Raw genomic sequence first — 17,558 nt, forward strand, 5'->3', positions numbered from 1 at the left:
TACAATAAAATAAATTTTAATAGTACATATTACATAGCAACATTCTAAATCTAACAAGGATATTTACATATTAAAGAATACATATTGAGCGCATTAGAATGGTTACCTATAAAGGGATGGGAATGAGGATGGGAACTGGTAATTAAAACAAACAAAAAATGTGTACATAAGTAAAGTAAAATAGGGGCCTTGAGGAAAAGAGTGATGATGGTCTACTATGAAGGAATGAGTGTGATGAACCCATCCCTCTGCTCCTGACATTCAAAAAGGAAATAAAAGATCTTTGAAGACTAAAGAAAAAGTTGTCACTTACAGTTCCCTTTCTTCCTCGCTGGGTTGGGGACAGAGGCTGGGTTTGCCAAGGGAAAGGCAGTGCCTCTCTGATGGCGAGTCAGGGCGCCATGGTTGGTGGAACCAGGAAGGCCAGCCGGACGCATTTTAGGCAAAAGCGGGAATGTATAGGCTCCAAGGAAGAGGTGAAAAACTAACCCCTGGACAGGACAGGCAGGGACAGAGCTGGACTTCAGTTACCCCCCAAAAACCAAGATGTCTATATTGCCGGGATCCTTTCTCTGCATTGTGTCTTTATTTTCTTCCACAGCAAACCTGTGCGCTACAATGGCAGCCCCCATGAGCTGAGTTAACATGGTGTGATTTGCCTCAGGAACCCGGAGACTCCCTTGTGGTCAGGGTGTCCAGTTCTACCAACACAAGTCCTCTGTTGGGGGTGAAGCATCCATTACATGGTCTGAGTCTGGGCTCAGCAGGGATTTCAGTAATCTCAGGCCATGCCATAGGATGTTGGAATGATGGAATGTTAGTCGTAGAATGTTAGCACCACGCTGTACCCAGGTGAAAATGTTATTGTCTTGGTATTTTTCCTGGGGAGGGAACTGTGTATGTGTATAGTATGGGAAGATAACCTTGACAATCCGCTTGAGGGGAATGTGAGACCCCAAGAGTCCTCGCTGGCAGGTGCCAAATAAACAGAGATGGCAAATGTGCTTTGCATTAGAAATGATAAGGAATTTATGAGAGGGAGAGAATGAGACAGACAGAAATGAAGGGGAGGATGGAGGCAGGAGAGGGGCCAGTGAGATGGTGAGGCTGGGACACCACGTGGAGAGAGGGGGAAATTCCCAGTGGTGGGCGGGCAAGTGCGTTTGTAAGGCTCGGATGTGAGCACCTCTGTTCTCCTGAATCTTCATACGATTTTCCACGCCTGCAGAGTGCCCAGGGTGGATGGGGCCGTGTGTATATCAGGGATTTCCCTATTTGGTTCAACATTGAATAGTATGAGGAGCTATACACTGAGGAGAAAGGATTTTGGAGTCAGAGTATACCATGAGCACTCTGCCTGCTGAGTGGGAAATGGATTGGCCAAGACAAGAGTGACAGTGAACAAATCGGCCAAAGAAGAGATAGTGGTGGCTTTGGCTAGGGTGTGTCTGGTGGAGATGGAGAAAAGTGGACGTGATTAAATATATTTAGGGCATTTCTGATTTAGGATTTTATTCAGAAAATAGAGTCAAAGGGACTCCCTGATGGGGAGTGAGGGAGAAGGAGGAACTGAGTCCTGGGTTTCTGAATTGAGCTACCGGATGATAGAGATTCTATTAACTGAGAGGGGGAAGATGGGTGCTGGCGAGGTATCCTCTTTTTTTTTTTTTTTTTTTGCGGTACGCGGGCCTCTCACTGCCGTGGCCCCTCCCATTGCGGAGCACAGGCTCCGGACGCGCAGGCTCAGCGGCTATGGCTCACGGGCCCAGCCGCTCCGCGGCATGTGGGATCCTCCCAGACCGGGGCACGAACCCGTGTCCCCTGCATCGGCAGGCGGACTCTCAACCACTGCGCCACCAGGGAAGCCCGAGGTATCCTCTTTTAATTGAGAATTGTGCAGCTTTGGGAAGCAGCTGCTCCCCTTGCTCTAGTGCCCTCTTCTGCCAGCAGAGGGCAGCTGAGGCCAGTTAACAGATTCAGCCCAGGTGAAATGGGGGTGTCCAAGATGGGCCTGGGGGACACTGGCTACGGGAAGGCCACTACCTGGCTGATGTAAAAGCAGCGGGTTTGCTTTGAGGCTTAAATCCAGCCTCTGATTTTGAGGCCAAGCCAGACAGAAATTTGGGGCTGTCCACGTCCAAGGCTGCTGGCCAATCCAGGCCACATCGTCTCTCCCAGGCTATTTTAACAGTTTCCTAATTTGTCTCCTGAAGTCAACTCTATATCATACCTCTTTGCTTGAAACCCTTCAATATCTCCCAATGGCCCTTAAAATAATCTCATGCTCCTCACCGTGGCCTTTGAGGCCCTGCATGTACTGCCCCTGCCTACATATCCATCTCATCCATTACCACTCTCCTCTTTTTCATTAAGCTCTTTTCTGCCTCAGGCCCTTTGCATAGGCTGTCCCCCCCCACCCCCTCCATCTTCTCTCTTCCTGATTGTTTGTTAAGCTAGCTCCTTATCATGGGTGACACCTTATACATTACCTTCCCCACAACATTTCCTATTCTTTCTCAGCTACTTAAAAACAAAAAAAAATCCTCATAACACATAGCACTTCAATGTGCAATGTGCTATCTACCAGGATAATTTGATATGTTAATTTTTTTCCCCTCCCCTTTCTGTATCTCTTGGCTAGAAGAGGTTTGGTCATGGGGTTCACAGCAGAAACTGCCTCTGACTCTTTCCTTTCAGGCTTCATTTTCTATGTGTTTAAACATCATAGAGCAGACATTGCAAGCTGCGTTTCCTAGGCCCTATCCTGTTCATAGACGTGTTCTGTATGCCCTTCACCAAGGTTTAACAACTGCCTTCACTCAGTTGCCAAAGTTAAAAAACAGCAATTTCAAAATAAAAATTTGGATATTTGGCTTTTCTTGAATATTTAGAAGATCTGGCAGTCTCAGCCCTGAATTTTCATGAGATGAGCACTGATATTTACTGAGTACCTACTAACGTCGGGCACTGTTCAATGTGCTTTCTCACAGGAAGCTGTTGTACAGGAGGTACGAGTATTATTCCTTATCGTGGTTAAGGAAATGGGCACAGAGTGGTTAAGTGACTGGCCTAAGAACTCACAGACGGTAAACAGCAGCATCAGAATTTGAACCCAGGCAGCATAGCTCTAGAATGTGGGCTCCTAACCACTGGGCGACACTGCCTTATGGCTGTTTGGTGAGCTGAGCTGTGCTGCCTCCTTTAAGTGGGACCTGTGCTCTCCGGTCACCAAGTCTCACACTTTTTTTTTTGGTTACCAGTTTGTCTCCTGGAGACTCAGAGTTTGCAAACCTTTGGTGTAGAGAGAGTGCTCATTTCTTCTGAGGTCAAGGACAGGGGAGAGGAAGGAGCTCTTGGAGGCTGTGAACTGAAGGAAGGTCAGTGGAGTCTGGGATCAGGGGATCCTCCCCCTTCTTGGCCAGACTGTGGGCATGAATGGACAGGGTATAGGGAGGCTGGACCCAGTCCATTGATCCCAGCCTCCAGCAAGACTCCCAGGTCCCTCCTTGGCTTAGAAGCCGGGGCTGCTGGACTCAGGTGTCCTTGAGGGCTTGGGCACTGTGGTTAGAAGCCTCACATGGTCCAGCGCTACTGAGAGCCCCCTGGCTTCCCTCTTTGTCCCCTGGCAGGAGTAGCCTCCAGTAAGGATGAAGACTGAATTTCCCTCCAGTCCAGAAGGATAGAGGAGTAGTAGAACTTAACTTGGTTTTTGAGAAGTGAATATTCCTTGCCCACCTGAGTTTGGGGGTTAAGATTTACATCTGACTGCAACAATTTGTAATTATTTTTATTTTTTCTGTTTTTATGAAGTTTTCTTTTTCGGTTTGTCTCCTCCATTAGACTATGAGCCCCTTGAGGGCAGAATAATGTACAGTGTTTACCAGTGTTCACACTGTACATCTACTGTCTAGAGGGTTCCAAGCACATAGTAGATACTCAATAATCATCATAATTATAGCACACATTTATGGAGTACTTATTCCTATGCACTGTGCTTAACATTTACATGTATGTATTAACTGACTCATTTGAGCCTCACACCAGCCCTTCTGTGGGCAGGCATCTTCACACAAGAGGAATCTGAAGTGCAGAGAGGCCAAATAATTTGCACAAGGTCACACAGCTCAGGTTGTGTCTAACAGATACTCAGTGAATGAATGGATGAATGGTTCCCTGGTATACACCTTGCTCTCTTTGCCTCCAGGCTGTCCCTCATCCTACATAGTTGTATCCCACAGTATTGGAATTATGTGGGTCAGACCCAGGCAGGGGACTGTCTCAGAGCATTCAGTGAGTCCCTGAGGTCCATGGGGCAATGTCCTCACACCTGGGACTGGTGTGACTGATCCTTTTCAATCACCTCTGGCCTCTCCTTGTAGCCTCTTCCCTTCATTCCCAGCCTTACACCCTACACTTCAACACACAAACTACTCATAGGTTCCTAGATTCTTTTCGGCCTCCCTGCTTTTGCTCAAGCTCTTCCCTATGTGGGGACCATCCTTCCAAACCTGAGATTCCATTATTCTAGAAGAAGATAACAGGAAGGTAAGCAAATTCTTTAAACCACACTACCCCTTTTGTGGTGATACTACGACGCCAAATTTCATCTGGTCCCCAGCAGCCTTAGGATGGTCGTGGTAATGGAGGCGATTATAGAACACTATGCTCATCCCCATCTCTCTGGAAGGATACAAGTCCCAGAGAAAAGAAGGGACTTGAATAAAGCAAAACAGGGGTCAGACTCAGAGCGGGGAGGGCTAGAATCCAGGCCATTGGCCTCCCAGCCCAGAGATCTCTCCACAATGAGGCAGCTCTGTCTGGCATCACACAGGGCCTGACTGCCCCAAAAGAGCTCCTCAATTCTGAGCTAACAGTGCCTGAAATTCCAACATAGGAGATCATTTCCTTTGGGGGGGGGCAGAGGGTGTTGAAGGCTTTTCAGTCTTCAGGGAGCCCCAGCTAATGATGAAAACCCCTGTGATGGGTCCTACACTAAGCTCATGTCAGCCTGTTCCCAGGAAGATGAGTGGCTGACAGGCAGCCAAGGGTGAGATGCCGTGGGAAGGAGATCCTGACCGAGGGTGGAAGGAATATGGGAAGCACTAAGGCAGGCAAAAAAACAGGGGCAGGGGTGGGGGTGTCAGCCACAGAAAGGGCGGGGCAGCTGTGAGCCTTGGGCTGGGGACTCAGGAAACCTGGCTTCATCACCAACTTGCTGTGTGATGTTGGTCAAGTTTCCTTCCTACTCGGAGCTCTGATCTGGGTCAGTGCTATGGAACAAACTTGCTTCTGGGTTTATCTTAAGGCTCTTGGTGTCAGAAAGTTGGGGCCCTGGATGGTGGTTGCCCTGACAACTATCTCTGTGGCGATAGTGACCAAGGAGACTGTTGCCAAGACTATAATTACCAGGTACAAGAGTCAAGTGATTGGTTATCTGTTCTGTCTTAGGATAGGTTCCTCCCTGTCACCTTCTTCCATCACCTGCTAAAGTTTAGTGTTTGTGGGGCCAGACGACTTGACACCCAGGGAGTTGTCAGGAGTCTGGGACCTGTGTTCTATTGTCCTCGCTTATGCTGACAGGCTGTGTGACCTTGGGCAAGTCTCTGCTTCTCTCTGGGCCTTAGTTTCCTCATCTGGAAAATGAAGAGTTTGCACAAGGCCCTTTCATCTCTAAATTTTTATCAATTTGTTTAAACAAGGGACAAAGTTATAAGCGAAAGGGTTGTTTCTAGGAATGATATGAAAAGTGTTAGCAACTGTTATGACTGTCACTCACCAATATATCCACGCAGTCCTGGACAGCCCTGCTATGGCAGGTATTACCCCTTCAGTGGTTGTAAGTGGGGAGGTCTGCGTGGTCCCAGAGGAAGCTCTGGAGTGGCCATTACTTGGGGGATACTTGGGGGACATTTGGGACAGGGGTTCTTAACAACTAGTAGGAATGTATCTAAATATTTTGACAACTGGTACAGCCATACTTTGCATCCTGGCTGAACACCAGCCTCGGTCGAATCTAGAATGGTGGAATTGCAGGCACTGTGAGTAGCAAAGGGAGATTTTCCAGGCAGAGGGGCTGCATGGTTGAAGCCAATGGCTGTCAAGCCCAGCCCTGGTCAAGATCTCCAAGAGTAAGACCAGTCCTTCTTCCTGGCCACTGCACCTCCCTGAGTCAGCTGTGCACAGTCCCCAGAGAGTCGGGTTTGCCAGTGTCTCAGTTCTAGGATGGCTGATGCCCAGACAAGCGGGCAGGGCACAGCAGGAACTGGCAGAGGGAGAGAGCCCAAAGAGGAAGTGGGGAGCTCGGGGACGCCTGCCCCTCCTCTCCCAGGAGACGAGGCCCTGGGCAGATGCCAGATCTTTGGCCTCCCGGGTCTACTCCCCCTCCCCCTGCATTCCCCTCTTTGCATCTCCCAGCAGGACGTTGCAAACAGCCTCTCCGGATGGGGATGGACGCGGCTGCCGCCTCCTCCCTGCACACTTTCCATTCCCAGCCCTGAGCCTCAGCCAGGGTTCCTCAGGAAAATTGGCTGAAAGAGACATTTTCCATGCTCTTGACTCCTCTGCTGGGTGGCTGTCCCTGCCTCCACTCTCTTGTCTCTTCTGCAGCTGGTCACCCAGACCTGGAAGGAGGGGAAATATTTGGTCAACTGGTGGCTGCTCGCTCACCATTTAATTTTATATGTTATTTTGTCTCCCTGGGCTTCAGTTTCCTAATCTGTGAAATGAGCTAGCTACGCTGGGAAGCAGGCTTGGGAGTCAGACATTGTTGCTTTAATCCTTAGCTCTGCAGGTTACTAACTGAGTGACTTTGGACAAAATACTTAGCCTCTTGGAGCCTCAGTTTTCCTCATCTGTAAGATGGTGTTGTCTCTTACTGTTGTGAAGATTAATGAAACAGCTCTGGTATCTGGAAGAAAGAACACCCTTCTACTCCAGGCAGATAATGAAGAGTGGAGTAACCTAAGCTAAAAATTTAATCTGGTCCTTGGAAGCTGTAATTTCAAAGTTTCACTGGGATTTTGGGCAGCGAATAGGCACACTCATTGAGAGAAATATTGCTCAACTTCAGAAGAATCAGAGAAATGCAAAGTCAACAATGAGACATCTTTTTTCCCCCCAACCTTCCCTCATCCTGTCCCTGAGAGAATGTCAAATGAGGAAAGACTGGTCTTTTGGGTTCCTAGACCCAATTCCAACGTGTGTGTGTATGTATGTGTGTGTGTGTGTGTGTGTGCGCTTCCCCATACCAACAAGCAATTCTTGGATACCCTGCTGGTGTCAATCCTGATGCCATCTACCTGGAGATAGCATCAGATCTCCTAGGTACAGGGCTCAGTCCCACAAGACAGCCCTCCACTACAGATGCCGGGTTGTTAGCTGTACTTCTGGCTGACTGGCTATAAATCAGAGGTTCCCATGACCCCTTTCTTGGGTTTGATTAATTTGGTAGAACGGCTCACAGAACCCAGGAAAACCTTTTACTCACTAGATGACTGATTTATTCCAAAGGATATTAAAAGGACACGAATCAACAGCCAGATGAAGAGGTGCATAGGGTGAGGTCCTGAACAAAGGACTTCTGTCCTCGTGGATCTTGGGGCCCAGCACGGGGACACATGGACGTGGTCTGGTTCCCCAACTTGGAAACTCTCTGAACTCCCTTCTTTGGGGCTTTCACCTGGGCATGTTTGATGAACTCATTGGCCATTGGTGATTGATTCAAACTCCAGCCCCTCTCCCCTCCTAGGATATCACATGGTGGGACTGAAAGTTCCACCCCTCTATTCAGGATTGGTTCCCCTGGCAACCAGCCCCAATCCTTAGGTGCTTTCCAAAAGCCACCTTTATGAACATCAACACAGTTGTGGCAGAAAGGGGCTTGTTATGAATAACAAGCCACCCATTTCACCTTTATACCTCTGAAGCTAGTTTTCTGGAACTGAGGTCAAGAGACCCAATATTATAACAAAACACGCTCCCATTGCTCTTATCATTTATATCAAGGGTGTTGGGAGCTATGAGGCAAGAACTGTGGATGAAGATCAAATACACATGAGGAATATATTTTGGTTGTCTGAACGACCAAATATATATGTTTCCTATAAATTACAATATAGGGGCTTCCCTAGTGGCACAGTGGTTGAGAAGCTACCTGCCAATGCAGGGGACACGGGTTCAAGCCCTGGTCTGGGAAGATCCCACATGCCATGGAGCAACTGGGCCCGTGAGCCACAACTACTGAGCCTGTGCGTCTGGAGCCTGTGCTCCGCAACAAGAGAGGCCACGACAGTGAGAGGCCCGTGCACCGCGATGAAGAGTGGCCCCTGCTCGCCGCAACTAGAGGAAGCCCTCGCACAGAAAGGAAGACCCAACACAGCCATAAATAAATAAATAAAGCAAAACTATCAACAAGTAAAAATAAATAAACACTATAAAAAATAAATAAATTACAATATAGCAACTAGTAACATCTAATGTGGGGAACTGGGCACTGTTGATATGAATATAAACAAAAAGAGTCCCTTTGGAGGGCAAGTTGGCAGTCTGTCAAAATGTAAAATGTACATGCCCTTTGACTGAGTGAATGTGAATTCAGTAATTTCTCCTCTAAGTGCAAGAATATTCACTGCCTCAAACAAACAAACAAACAAAAAACAAAAAAACAAAACCAGATAAACCCCAAAGGGACTTCCTGGTGGTCCAGTGGTTAAGACTCCACGCTCCCAATTCACGGGGCCAGGTTTGATCCCTGGTCAGGGAACTAGATCCCACATGCCGCAACTAAGAGTTCGCATGCTGCAACTAAAAGATCCCGCACGCCGCAATGAAGACCAGGCACAGCCAAATAAATAAATATTAAAAAAAAAAAAGAATGTTCACTGCCACACTGTTTGTAAAACAGTTACACTAACCTAAATTCACTCACCTTTGATTGGTAAAATATGTAATCCATATTGTGGAATATTTTGCAGCAGTGAAAAGAACAAGTTAAAGAAAAAATGTACAGACTGAAAGGAGAAAAAGACATATCACAATTATAATTGAAGATTTCAACACTCCTTTCTCACAAATTGATAAAACAAGTAGACATAAAATCACTAAGTATATGGAAGACTTGAACAACATTTTCTTTTTCTTTTTTTGCAACAAAATGAATTTTTATAAGAACTTTTAGGCTACAGCATTATTTCAATATCTCATTGATTTTTTAAAAAAAATTTATTGGAGTATAATTGCTTTAAAATGGTGTGTTAGTTTCTGCTTTATAACAAAGTGAATCAGCTATACGTATACATATATCCCCATATCTCCTCCCTCTTGCGTCTCCCTCCCATCCTCCCTATCCCACCCCTCTAGGTGGTCACAAAGCACTGAGTTGGTCTCCCTGTGCTATGCGGCTGCTTCCCACTAGCTACCTATTTTACATTTGGTAGTATATATATATATGTCCATACCACTTTCTCACTTCGTCCCAGCTTAACCTTCCCCCTCCCTGTGTCCTCAAGTCTATTCTCTATGTCTGCATCTTTATTCCTGTCCTGCCCCTAAGTTCTTCAGAGCCTTTTTTTTTTTTTTAGATTCCATATATATGTGTTAGTATACTGTATATGTTTTTCTCTTTCTGACTTACTTCACTCTGTATGACAGACTCTAGGTCCATCCACCTCAATACAAATAGCTCAATTTCATTTCTTTTTGTGGCTGAGTAATATTGCATTGTATATATGTGCCACATCTCCTTTATCCATTCATCTGTTGATGGACACTTAGGTTGCTTCCATGTCCTGGCTGTTGTAAATAGAGCTGCAATAAACATTGTGGTACATGACTCTTTTTGAATTATGGTTTTCTCAGGGTATATGCCCAGTAATGGGATTGCTGGGTCGTATGGTAGTTCTATTTTTAGTTTTTTAAGGAACCTCCATACTGTTCTCCATAGTGGCTGTACCAATTTACATTCCCACCAACAGTGCAAGAGGATTCCCTTTTCTCCATACCTTCTCCAGTATTTATTGTTTGTAGATATTTTGATGATGGCCATTCTGACTACAAACTTCATTGTAGTTTTGATTTGCATTTCTCTAATGATTAGTGATGTTGAGCATCCTTTCATGTGTTTGTTGGCAATCTGTATATCTTCTTTGGAGAAATGTCTATTTAGGTCTTCTGCCCATTTTTGGATTGGGTTGTTTGTTTTTTTGATATTGAGCTGTATGAGCTGCTTGTAAATTTTGGAGATTAATCCTTTGTCAGTTGCTTCATTTGCAAATATTTTCTACCATTCTGAGGGTTGTCTTTTCATCTTGTTTATGTTTTCCTTTGCTGTGCAAAAACTTTGACATTTCATTAGGTTCCATTTGTTTATTTTTGTTTTTATTTCCATTTCTCTAGGAGGTGGGTCAAAGAGGATCTTGCTGTGATTTATGTCATAGAGCGTTCTGCCTATGTTTTCCTCTAACAGCATTTTCAATCACCTAGGCCTAATTGACATTTTTAGAAGACTACACCAAACAATGGCAGAATGCAGATTATTTTCAAGTATACATGGAACATGGATTATGATAGACCCTATATACAAAACGACTCTCAAATTTGCAATTGGATTAAATTAGAAATCAATAACAAAAAGTACCTACAGGAACCCCTCAAATATTTGGAAATTAAACAATATATTTCTGAATAAACTATGGGAAGAAGAAATCACAGGGGAAATTGGAAAATATTTTAAACTGAATGATAATGAAAATACAACATACCAAAATTTGTGGGATGCATCTCGAGCAGTGCTTGGAGGAAAATTTATAGCTTGATATAAATTATATAGCTTTTTTTTCTAATACAGCTTTATATGCTTGTATTATAAAAGAAGAAAGGTCTCAAATAATTGATCTAAGTTTCTAACTTAAGAAGCTAGAAAAAGAGGAACAAATAATAAGGTAGGTTTCTGTGTACTGGCATGGATAGAAAGCCAGGAGAAATTAAGTGAAAAAAGCAAATTATACATAATACGTACAGTATCGAGGCAACAATTTCTTGCTGCCCCTTGCTGTTCTTCTACCTTTCCTTCAAACATAGAACCCCTGATTTTGAGCTAGCACATGGCTATTCAGAATAAAGTATTCTGGACTCCTTTGCAATTAAGGGTGGTGATGTGACTAAGCTCTACCAATGAGATGTAAGCAGAGGTGATATGTACATCTTCTGAGAGGCTTTGCTTTTTTATGAGCTCCTAACTACTTCCTGCTGGCTGAAATATGGATGTGACTACTGCAACTTGGGCAGCACAGTGGATTGAAGATGGTGGAACCACAAGATAGAAAGAGCCAGGGTCCCTGCACTGTGGAATGCCATGCCTGCCTTGGACTGCCCACTTCTGGACTTCTTCTGCATGAGGGAGACAAATACTTCTATTTTGTTTCCATCACTGCTAGTTTGGATTTCATCCCTTGCAACTTTTCAGTCTTTTGTAGCTTTCATCCCTGTGCAACTGAACACATATAACTCTGACACCATTTATGTGAAAAAAAGCAAAGAAACCTATATATGTGTACCAGATGGATGATTTTGACTTTGGCACAGAAACCCCAAGGTAATTTGCTTCAACACTGAAGACATATTATCTTACATAACAAGTCCAGAGGTGGGGCAGCTTCAGGGTTGGCTAATTCGGTGGCTCGACTTCATCACCAAGGACTCAGGGACTTCCCATCTTTCAGGTTTGCCATCTTCTGACTAGATCCCGTCATAATTGCCAGATGGCGGCTACAGTTCCAGGCAACTCGTTCATATATTTCAATTACCAGAAGATAAGGGACTCCCTTTCTGCTGCAGCTCTTTTTGTTTGTTTGTTTGCTTGTTTTTCATCTCTTTTTCAAAAGCAAAGAAACTTTTTTCTAGAGCCCTCCAGCCAACCTTCCCTCACATTTCATTGGTCATAGCTGGTTTGTAAGTCCGTCTTTATTTTATTTATTTATTTATTTGACTGCACTGTGGGGCTTGTGGGATATTAGTTCCCATATCAGGGATTGAACCTGGGCCCTTGGCAGTGAGACCATAGACTCTTAACCACTGGACCACCAGGGAATTCCCAGGATTTATTCTTGATCCCATGAAAATGAGAACAGAGCAAAATTGTGACTCTGACAGTAGGGAAGGAAACAAAGGTGGCCAAATGTCTGCTACAATATATATCTAAGTGTGCTGAAAAATCGGGAAGGATACACTCCAAACTGCTAATGGTGAGTACTTCTGGGGAGAGGAGTGGGATGGGGGGGGAAATGAAAGGAGTTCTGTGGAAAATACTAAAATTGCTATCCAACAACACTTACCCACTTCTCTGTTGCTCAGAAAAGCTCACAAAAGAGCGGCAAGGGGACGAATCATTATTGGCCCAAGCCAAGTGTGGCGATCTCATTCCTTTTTGCCTGATAGTTGCTTTCTCAGCCTCCCTTGCAGCTAGAGGTGGCCATGAGACTCAGTCTGGCCAGTGAGCTATGAAAGGAAACTGCTGGGAGAATAATTTCCTCCTCGATAAAAAGAAAACCTCTTTCTGACCTTTCCCCTCCCATTCTTGCTTGTAATACTGGTGTGAGGATGTGATGCTTGGAGTTGTTGTAGCCATGTTGCAACCATGAAGGAAATGCCTAGAGAATTATGGAGATGCAGACCCAGTGTCCTGACATTTTAAGGCTGATGAATCAACCTTAGAATTGCCTACTTCTGGACATTCTGTTAGAAAATATCCTTATAAGGGTTTCTATCATGTGTAGTTGAGGGCAGCTTAACAGATAAATGCATTTTTACTTTTACCATATGTTTTCTGTTTTTCTGATTTATCCTTATAATTAAAATGTATTATTTATGTAATTCAAAGTTCAATTTAAAAAATGTACCACTTGGCATTGGGCACCTTTGGAATCCCAATAGGCCTGAAGAGGCACTCTTGGAAAGGAGATTGGGAGGAGCTGAACAAAAAGAACAAACCGTTCTTTATAATTAAGTCCTAACTACATGGTATGAGGGGTGACCCTGCAGACTGGGAAATGGCTGAGAATACATTTCTCTCTCACTATTTGGGTTTAGACCAGAGGTTACAAACTGTCAGCCTCTGGTCAGAACCTGGCTGGGGGACATGTTTTGCTTCTCCTGTCCAGGGCTTAAAAAAATTGGAATTAGCAATAGTTATTTAGGAATTGGGATACTTCACATAAATATCTGGCTTGCTGCTTTTCCTAGAAAAAATGAAATATGTGAAAAATATTTTTCATTTCAAAAAATGAAAAAATGAAATATCTTAGAAAAAATGAAATATCCTAACAGGAGTAATAGGCAGCTTAGTTCTGTCATTCCTTTTAGGTAGGACAGGACTTTCAGTTTGCCACAGACCTTGATGCTCCCTAATTTTTTTTTTTTTTTTTCAGTACGCGGGCCTCTCACTGCTCTGGCCTCTCCTGTTGTGGAGCACAGGCTCCGGACACGCAGGCTCAGTGGCCATGGCTCACGGGCCCAGCCGCTCCGTGGCACGTGGGATCTTCCTGGACCGGGGTGTGAACCCGTGTCCCCTGCATCGGCAGGCGGACTCTCAACCACTGCGCCACCAGGGAAGCCCAGGTCCCTAATGTTTGTCACCCAGTCTACGTCATTGATTTATATTACCTGATTCTGTGAGCATTTGCATTTGTGATCCCTGGCTTAGGTTTTGGATTCAAAGTGCATGTGTGCATACGTGCACGCATGTATGTAAGATTCACAGACAACTGACTGGAAAGGCATGCAAACTTATTCACACAGGTGGGCAGACCTTGAAGAGGACTGAGTGTGGAGTGGTCACACTTACTCTGGACTCTTCTGTAAGCCTAGAAGAGCTAAGAACACCCTTGACTGCCCTGCTGGGGCACCTGGAGTCTTAATCCAGCCCCGATAACTCAGACTTCTGAAGATTGCTGCTAGGGGCGGGGGATAATTCTGAGGCAAGACCTATATCTGTCGGTAAGGAGTAGGGTTTTCTGAAAGGTGGATGGAGATTTGCCCAGTGCAGGCTTGAAGAAACTGGTGCTCCTGGAGAGAGGCATGGGTTTGAGGAAGGGAGGCAAGGTCAGACTCTGGGGACAGTGTCCCAGTGCCCCCGACATCCCACTAGGAAGGAACCCCTTTACCTTAGGGCCTTCTCTCTGTACTCATTAGAACAAGACTGAGTTTGTGTGTTGGGGGAGAGTTAAGACCCAGCCACAGCCTTCCTTCAGCCTCCACCTTATCCTGCCATGGGTTGGCTGCCCCAGATGTCCACATCTTAGTCTCTGGAACCTGTGAATATGGTTTTTTTTTAAATATTTATTTTCTTATTTATTTTGTCTGTGCCAGGTCTTGGGTGCAGCACATGGACTACTTAGTCGTGGCATTCAAACTCTTAGTTGCAGCATGCGTGCGGGATCTAGTTCCCCGACCAGGGATCGAACCTGGGTCCCCTGCGTTGGGAGCACGGAGTCTTACCCACTGGGCCACCAGGGAAGTCCTGGAACCTGTGAGTATGTTATGTTACACGGCAAAGGAGAATTAAGGTCACAGATGGAATTTCAGGCTGCTAATCTGCTGACTGTGAAACAGGAAGGTTACGCTGGATTGTCTGGATGGGCTCAATGTAATCACAAAGGTGGAAGAGTGAGGCAGCAGAGAGAGAACCAGAGAGATGGCAGCATGAGATGGGCTTGGCTCGACATTGTTGGCTTTGAAGATGGAGCGAGCGGTCAGGAGCCAAGGAAAGCGGCTGGCTTCTAGCAGCTGAGAAAGGCAAGGAAACAAAAGCTTCTCTAGAGCCTCTAGAAGGGAATGCAGCACTGCAGACACCTTGGTTTTAGCCCAGTGGGATCTAAGTTGGACTTCTATTTGACAGAACTATAAGATAATAAATTTGCTGTTTTAAGCCGTTAAGTTTGTGGTAATTTGTTATGGCAGCAATAGGAAACAAAAGCACCAGGACACCTAGAGAGTCCACGTTGTAGGTGAGACTCCACTTTACTGCTGGAATCAACCTCCAGACGTGAATAATTTCAGCTCCAGACATGTGAGATGATTCCAGTCACTCCAGTCTTTGTGAGTTTCCCAGCCGAGGTCCCAGAGAAGAGCAGTACCCACTTCGCCTTGCCCAAATTCCTGACTCACAAAATCTATGAGTATAATAAAATGATTGTTTTTATGCCACTAAGCTTTGGGTGGTTTGTTATGCGGCGCAGAAACTGGAACAGCGATCCATCTTAGCCTTGAACTTGAATCAGATGGAACTGGGAAAACAACACACACTGTTGAACCCAGAGCTCCCATCCCATCGTTAGTATTATTTTTAACTAAACCCTGAACTGAACAGAAGGAAACAGTGCCGAAATTGAAACTGAACTTGTATATTTTTTCAAGCTGTTGAACTAGAATATTCAAATATTCTTGAGACGGTCGCATAAAGAATTCTACCCTAACCCCTTCACTCCGTATATTTTGATTTGCCTAAGGTCACATGGTCATAGCAGAGCTTAGAGATTCTTAATCTTTAAAAACATTTTGTTTTACAAAGCAGCCAGCTGTGACTCTCTCTACCCTCCTTACCTTCCTTCAGAGCACATACCCTTATCAAAGTTTGCTGAATAAAGGAAGGACTGAGCTGTGCCTGGGAGATGTGAATTTCTCACCATCCAAGGACAAGGGAGTTCCAGCCTGAACCTGATTCCTTGGGGGTCCCCAAGTGGAAGCTTCGTGCCCTTGGCTGAGAAATTGGAACCTTCCGTCAGGGCCAGTGATCCTCAATATTTGAGTAGCCAGGCTGGGGTGTGTTGGGATCCAGGTGGCCTTCATCTCGTCTGGATCAGGACAGCACAGTTTGTGGCCTTCCCCCAAAGTAAAAGGAGGGGGGAGACTCTGAGGAGACTTGGGGCCCTGGGGAAACATTCCTCTTTCCAGAGCTTTATCACTTTTTCCATAACAGTGCCCTCCCTTCAAGGTGGAAAGTCGCAGCTGGCGGCTGAGGATACTCTCAATGTGCTTTTGTTCTCCACCCTGCCCCCAGCCCAGGCAGCAGGGTGCTAAGCAGACACCAGCCTGCGCCGGACTTGCTGTACCGTCGGACAGTGCGATATAGTTGAGCCTTTCACACCACGGGACTAGACTTCCCTGGTTCGAACCCTGGCTATTTGCTAACTGTGCAACCTTGGCAGGGTATCTGCTATAGTTTCTCCATCTGAAAACTGGCATGGTGATATGAGCAGTTCTGAGGATTTAATATGTGAAAAGCACTTAACACAGTACCTGATACATGGTAAGAGTGATGGAACTGTTTGCTGTTGTTGTTACATGACCTTGGGAGATTCTCCTTCTCTGGGCCTCAGTTTCCCCAACTGTACAGTGAAGATGGCAGTTCCTACCTGCCTCTTGACAGCTGATCTGGGTGTGAATCCTGACTACGTTTTCTTGCTGTGTGGCCTTGGACAAATTTCTTGTGTTCTCTTAGCCTCAATGTGCTCATCTATTATCTGTTAAATGGTACCTATTAAGTAGATGGTGATGAAGAAATGAGAAAATGTGTACCAAGCATGGAGCATGGGGCTTACCACATAGAAAGAGCTAAAACAAAGTTAGCTTTTTGCTTTTTTTTTGGTTTGTTTTTATGTCTGAGAAAGAACTTTCTAAACTATAATAGGCCATGTCCCTGGGAGGAATATTGTGGTTTTCTTACATGCTTTCCCAGCCATGCCTTATTTACAGACTCCTAGAATCAGAGAGATCAGGTTTGGAAGGGGCCTTTTACAGATTGGTTAACTAATCCATTCCACAAATATTTAGTGATCCCCTACTATGAGCCAGGTACTGATGCAGGTGTTGAGGAGAGAGCAGCACCAGGGTTCTGCCCTTGCGGACCTCTCATTCCTGTGGGGGAGGCAGACAGCAAACGTGTGAGTACATGAGTATATGCTACAAGTTCAGATTCAATCCCTTTATAGTACAGATGGGAAAGCTGAGACCCAAGAAGGGAAGAGAGTTTCCTAAAGTCCTCCAGTGTCTTAATAGGGCAAAAACTCCCAAGCGAGTCTTCACGGTCTCAAAATATCTTACCCTAAACAAACTCTGGTTTCCCTAATGCTTTAAGATATGATAGCAGGAACCAGCATTTCCTGAATCTTCCTAGACACAGGAACTGTTATAAGTACTTGACACATCTTAAGTCATTTAATCCTCACATCAATCCTGAGGGAGGGAATTGTCATGAATCCCATTTTATAGATGGGGAAACTAAGGCACAGAGAGATGGAGGGGAGCAGGGGTTGAATACTGACCCCCTGGTTTAGGGCCCATGCCCTCCACCACTGTGCTGTCTTGCTGTGCTGGCTGCATACTCACCCCTGCATCTAGTCTGCACTATTTCTTTCTTTCTTCCCTCCCCTGCCTTCCCCCAATCCTGGTCTCAATGATTTCTTCCACAATCTGAGTAGCTTTGGGTACTCCCTTTCTGGCCCTCAATTTCCCCATCTGTGAATTAAGAGGATTATTTTCATGACCACCCTGATTTTTAGCACCTT

This window comes from Mesoplodon mirus, assembly GCF_964341445.2.
Source record: "Mesoplodon mirus genome assembly, chromosome: 15".
Classification (NCBI taxonomy): domain Eukaryota; kingdom Metazoa; phylum Chordata; class Mammalia; order Artiodactyla; family Ziphiidae; genus Mesoplodon; species Mesoplodon mirus.